Source organism: Siphateles boraxobius, unplaced genomic scaffold, assembly GCF_051911475.1.
Source record: "Siphateles boraxobius isolate OS27281-9 unplaced genomic scaffold, OSU_SipBor_1 3, whole genome shotgun sequence".
In the NCBI taxonomy this organism is placed as follows: Eukaryota; Metazoa; Chordata; class Actinopteri; order Cypriniformes; family Leuciscidae; genus Siphateles; species Siphateles boraxobius.
Genome location: NW_027508919.1, coordinates 15,245,153 through 15,251,712, shown reverse-complemented (window position 1 = coordinate 15,251,712; position 6,560 = coordinate 15,245,153).

Here is a 6,560-nt window from a genome sequence, read left to right as displayed (position 1 = left end):
TGTCTGCATTGCGTTCTCTTTTTCCCATCTATATGTTACTGACGTGACATCTCCCTTTTCACAGGGATACAGAAGTGTGGGCATAATGAACAAAGATAATGACAGAGGCATTAGTGTGTATTGAGGTGATTATGAATATGAGACAGATCAAGAAATGGTGAGAGTGCCTTGAAGGGTTTTCTGTATTCGATGCAGATGAGTATAGTGCTTGTGTTTCAGCTGTACTCACATAAAGTAAAACTCTATACAACACTTATTTTCCAGTTTAATGTGCTAAACCAACTGTAAGGAACTAATTTGTTGATTGCGGGCTGATTATAGCAAGATTTCAACCAATGTCGTGAATTGTTCGTCCAACCAGAAAACAAAAAACTTTGCAATTCCATTTGGTGCAACAGTCAACAATTCTGCAATTCTAAAACTTTTTTGGATTATGATTCACCCTGCCTTCAATGAATAGAAAAAGGGACAGATGTTATTGTAAAAACAGTTTACCGGTAGATTGATCAATAATAAAAAAAAAATCTTAAGTAAAGGGAAAGGGAAAAAGAAGAAATAGACTGAGGAGCTGTAGTATCGTGTGCTGGATAAGACAGATATGAGATTAGCAGAAGAGTTGGCTACAGCCTTGCTAATGGATCTCTGTTCTGCAAAAAGAAGCAATGAATGACAGTGGGACTCGTGTTTGCTCGGCAGAAAAGCCATCATCCATCTCCTGCTTTATTACACGATGGATCTGCCATACAGGCCAGGTCATTGAATAGAGTTGCCTAATCAGGTATTGCCCTGACTGTCACTGCTTCAATTAATGATTGAAAAAAAAGGCAGAAAGAAAGAGAAAATTTAGTTTCCATCGGACTGGAGCAATTGCATCTGATTCTGATGAGCTGCTGTGCTGTTAATTACTGGGCCTTGATAGATGAGTCTCTTAAGGCTATTTAAATAGGAGAGGATGAGGTTTTTTGTAGTGTTAATGTGCTTGAGTGGATTAAAATTATGGGCTTGCGACATATTATCATTATTCCAGAGAAACTGGTGCTTGAAGAAACATGTTTTGTACATTGTTTCATTTTATAAAGCCTGAGAAGAAAATGGTTATAAGGTAGAAACTGCTTTCATGAGTTTTGTAAATGTCATTTTTGGGGCAAGCTGTCACACGTTTTATATTTTTTTCGTCATTTATTCCTGTGATGTAAAGCTGAATTGTGAGCAGCCAATACTCCAGTTTTCAGTCACATGATCCTTCTGAAATCATAATACACCGATTTGGTGCTCAATAAACATTATTATTATTATCAATATTGAAAACAGCTGTGCTGCTTAATACAGTATTTTTGTGGATACTATTTTTCAAGATTCTTTGATGAATAGAAATAGCAATTAATGAAAGCTTTAGCATAAAGTTCTGTAAGGAAGACTTAATTACTACGTCACTTATTACCTTCACATCTATCCAATCACGTCCTTATACTCGCTGTATAAAAGATTGGTACTTACACACGTTTGAGTTCAGATGCTGACGCGACAACTACCTCCATCCTCCCCACCACCACCAGGATGGTCCTGTCCATTCCTCCCAGGGGGGTCGGCTGCGCCCCTGCCTTCGTCTTCAGACAGGAAATGCAGATCCGCTACCCTCGGATTATGAACTACAGACGGGGCCTAAGCCAAAGAACTTTATAAATAATTGCTTGCTGGGCTGTCAATAAATTAAAACTGGCATTTATTTGAAATACAAAACTATAAATGTCTTGACTCTCACTTTTGATTAATTGAATGCATCCTTGCTGAATAAAAGTATTAATTTCTATCAAAACGGGAATGCAAATTCATATAGGATTAACTAGTGTGACAATTTACCTCAGTCTCGCTATTATTGTGCTATTGTAAAGGTGTAAAATACACAGTGTGCGAATATTTGTGCACTTAAAATGCACACTGTGGTTTTCTCTGTAACACTCTTTAAGCTGCCTGTATCTCAGATATCATGCAGCTTCTCTTTTTTCACGGACTCTCTGACCTGTCGTTCTGGCTCTTGGGCAGTCATTAATTACACATTTAGCTGAAGTCCATTAGTGTGTGTCAAAGCTGCACTCTTCCCAAGCCAGCAGAGGAAATAAAAAGGAAAGAAAAAACTGAATGAGAGTGTGTATGTGTGAGATGAGAGAGAGAGAGAGAGAGAGAGAGAGAGAGAGAGAGAGAGAGAGAGAGAGAGAGAGAGAGAGAGAGAGAGAGAGAGAGAGAGCAAATATAAAAGCTATAACCCTCTGCCCACTGTCAGTGAATAAACATTGCAGCTCGGTTCTATTTGAAGCGAAATATTACTTTTGCTTACCCCTTTCCTTCTCAGACATTGAAACACCAAAAAGTACCACCTGGCATCTATTTTATACTGTGTTTCCCAACCAACATGACTGCAGGGCTGCCAACTTTTGAGTTTAGCTTGGCGTGAGACTACTCCAACGGGGGGTTATGCTGTCTGCACACACAAGGTCTCTCGCTCGCTTACCTCTCTGCCGTGCGCGCGGTTTGGAGCACAATATCTTTACTCTAGATTATGGGATATTTTTACTAATTTGCGGTATAACGAGTGGCTTAACAGGTAGATATATAGATAAAGTCATCTTTCAGGCATTTTACCGACCGGGTTGACACTTAAGCGTGAGAAATCGGGGGTGTGGCGTGAGAGCGTGAGAATTGGGTCAATTGCGTGTGTCTCACGCTCAATGCGTGAGAGTTGGCAGCCCTGTGACTGTCAATAATAAGAATCTGAAGATCAATTTGTGCCTTTAAAGGAACACGCCGACTTTTTTGGAATTTAGCTTATTCACCGTATCCCCCAGAGTTAGATTAGTCCATACGTACATTTTTCATCTCCGTGCATGCTGTAACTCTATTTGACACACCAACCGCTAGCTTAGCTTAGCACAAAGACTGGATGTAAATGGCTACAGCTAGCATACTAATCCCAATAAGTGACAAAATCTCAGGTGCTGCGGTTATCACTCCGCCCAAGTAGCAGTGCTTCGCCTTCTGTGAATATAGTTTCCAATATTTATATACAACTATGACTATACAAATCACAACATGTAAATAGGTTTCATGTTGTGATTTGTATAGTCACAGAGTGTACAAATAACAAGGTCATATGAGACACAGACATCTGGGCGGAGTGATAACCGCAGCACCTGAGACACACCGTGCTGAGGAGCAGAGAGTTCGGTCAGAGTTGGAGTAATAGAGTCAACAATTACTAGATAGTAAAAGCATAGTTTACAATCATGGGTGTTCACTGTATTGTAAAGAGCTGCGACAATAAACAGGAGAGACCAGGTAATACCATGATGTTTAATAGAATTCCAATCAAAAACGCTGACCTGATGAATCAATGGCTACTTGCTCTGGATATCGATCCAAACACACCTAAAGAGATCATGAAGGACCATCGTGTTTGCTCAGTACATTTCAATGAGGACGACTATTTTGACAAAATGGAATTTGCCACACGGACCATGAAACCTGTGCTGAAGGATACGGCCAAGCCATCGATAGCACAGACGGGACAAAGTGCACCTGTGGCTGCGGTAAGTGTTGCGTTATGTTTTTAGATGAGTAGCCTACTGTAACAGTGCCATTAGCTAGATCTAATGTAACGTTAGTGACACTATTATATGAATAGGGTGGTAACTACTATTGCAGTTGTTCCCGGGCTCCATGTATCCCCTGTAATGTTAGTATTGTGTTGTCACGAACACGCTCTATCGCCCCAGTAACAAATGAGCGGAGCTAGAGGTAAACTTAGTCATGTTGGCTTTGTTGACGTTAGAAACAACGGTGCGTCTCTCAGGTGCTGCGGTTATCACTCCGCCCAAGTAGCAGTGCTTCGCCTTCTGAGAATATATTTCCCAGTATTTATTCGGTTAAAAGATGTCTGTCTCATATGACCTTGTTATTTGTACACTCTGTGACTATACAAATCACAACATGTAAGTAGGAAAATGTTTGCGTTATTTTGTCACTTATTGGGATTAGTATGCTAGCTGTAGCCATTTACATCCAGTCTTTGTGCTAAGCTACGCTAGCGGTGGGTGCGTCAAACAGAGTTACAGCACGGAGATGACTAAGGTATGTATGGACTTATCTAACTCTGGGGGATACAGTGAATAAGCTAAAGTCCAAAAAGTCGGCGTGTTCCTTTAATGCACATGACTGTACTTTTTTTAATATGATTCAAATAATTCATTTGAAGTAAATTAAAGAATAAGCATAAAGTGTTGCAGAAATGTGGGATTTCGTGGGTAGGAAACAATCCTTAATACAAATATGAACACAATTTTGAGCATCTTGTTCATAGTACTTTGCTCAGTTAAGATGGTCCTAGCCCATGTCTTTAAAGTCTCCCCAACAATTTTAATTACCTCAAAAAAGTAAAATATAAAAGAGCAGAGAGATCATGTTATAAGGTTTGCATAAGTATTCATTAATCTAACAAGGATTTTGACAATCAGGCCTCAGGTTCCTCTCCCTGATGTACACAAAGGCTGAATTACACCACAGAGTGGATTATTCCTCTTTGGGGCGCTGGTGCCTCCTTCTCTCCAACTTTAATTAAGTTTTCAGGAGCCCGTTAATGAGCAGGTTTATTAGCTGCAGGATACAGACTGATTGTAGAGGGAGAGTTGGCTACCGAGGAATCCCAGTCTGAGTCTTTGGAACAAGGCAAACTCTCCAAACTGATTTCTGTTCGGTGGAGAGTCCCAAAGATCTACTTGTTTAGTAACCACACTTTCCCTAAGGTCCTTAAAGCGTCTTGATAGAAAGTTGGCATGAGTGGTTAGGTAAAACAGAGAAAACATTCTATATCGAACAGCATAAACTGATGTAATAAAGATTTTTAGAACCTCGTTGCTCTGTTTTATTTAAAGCTGCATTGTGCGATTTCTGAGCTAGAATTATCAAACTGAATGGCAATAAATAAATAACAAAACTGTTGTCATTGATAATGTTTCTTAGGAGAAGCAAATCTGTAAGTAAGCTGATAAAATTATTTAAAATCAAAATCCATTTTCAAAATCCAATCCTCTGATTTGGGCTTGTCTCCTTAGAAAACTCTTTAGAAAACTTTTAACAGGTTTTTACTATTACAGCTACCAAGGCTCATAATAGTGAAAAGTGTTCATTATAGAATTTATATTTAAATCTATGTATTAAAGGGTTGCAGAGCTGAACATTTTAGTCGATCACAGTCATGTCTGTTGAAGGATCAATGAACTCTTTAACAATCAGACAATTTAGAATTTATCATATTTTAATCAGACAACTAAATGTCATCCGTATAACACCTTAACAGAATATTTATGGTTTTTGTGTTTCACATCTTATAACCTGTATTTTGATTCTGGACATGACATTTGCAGTTCAGCTGTATTTGTTTTAGGGCTGTTTTCTCTTTCTACTTTTAGTGGCTGTAGAGTGTCTGATGTTTACAGTGCTAGTATTGATTTGATTCTGAGGTCTATAGTCCACAGACTCAAACGAAAGGGCCAGTGGCTATTGAACCACACAGACGGACGGTCAGAGTGCGCCTATGTGGCATGGAAATAATGGCCCTGGGTTACCAACACAGGAGTGGAAATGTTAAAGCGAGGTGAGCAAGGTTAAATCTATACTCTCAGTCAGTCTGCACAAACACGGCACACGCAGGGGAACATAAGGACCAGCGGCAATAAAGCAAGATGTCATAAGGGGGTAAACTAATTTACACATGCATACACATGCACACAAACAAAAGCTTTCGTCTTTCGTAGAAGTGCTTTAGTGAACATTTACAACTCTCACTTAAAAATGTTATCTTGGATAAATTGCCTTTTATATAAGCATTTATAAGTGTATGCAGCAGGATATGTGAGAATAACACTAGGGGGGGGGAGTGCAACCGGCGGTAGCTTTTGTGCCTAAGCAAAGCGCTCTGTGTCAAAACTGTCTGTGTATTTATTGCTGTCTGTCACATATCTCAAAATGTTATGGCGAAAAAACTATTCAAGTCGTGTGCTTCTCACTGCCCTCGTTTCCTTACGGGTGGGGATACACACGAACTTTGTGTTGTATGTTTGGGAGGGGAGCATGCTATGTCAGCCTTCGAGGGGGCTGACTGCCAGCATTGTGAGCGTCTCCCGCTCCGCATGCTCCGCTCCCGCCTGCCATGTTTGATCAAAGTGGTCAGGTTCACGAACCTCAGGGTGAGGACCCCCTGCTGCCGAGGCAGCCCGGAGAATGCATTCCTGTGGTTCGCAAATGGATCTCTTAGCGGGGTTGGAGAAGGGCTCTGCCTTATCTCCTCCCTTACCCGAGGGATCGAGTGCTCTCTTGCTGGTGTCGGAAGCCCGCACTGTGGCTTCTTCCGCCCGGGGAGGGAGCCCAATGCTTCAGTGCTCTAGCTTCGAGGAGTTAGATGTACTGAGCGTAGGTGAATGTGACACAATCACTAATAGGGAAGAGGATTCGCCATCTCTTTCCCTTGCATACGAGGAGCTTGTGGAGGTGATAACTCGTGCTGTTGA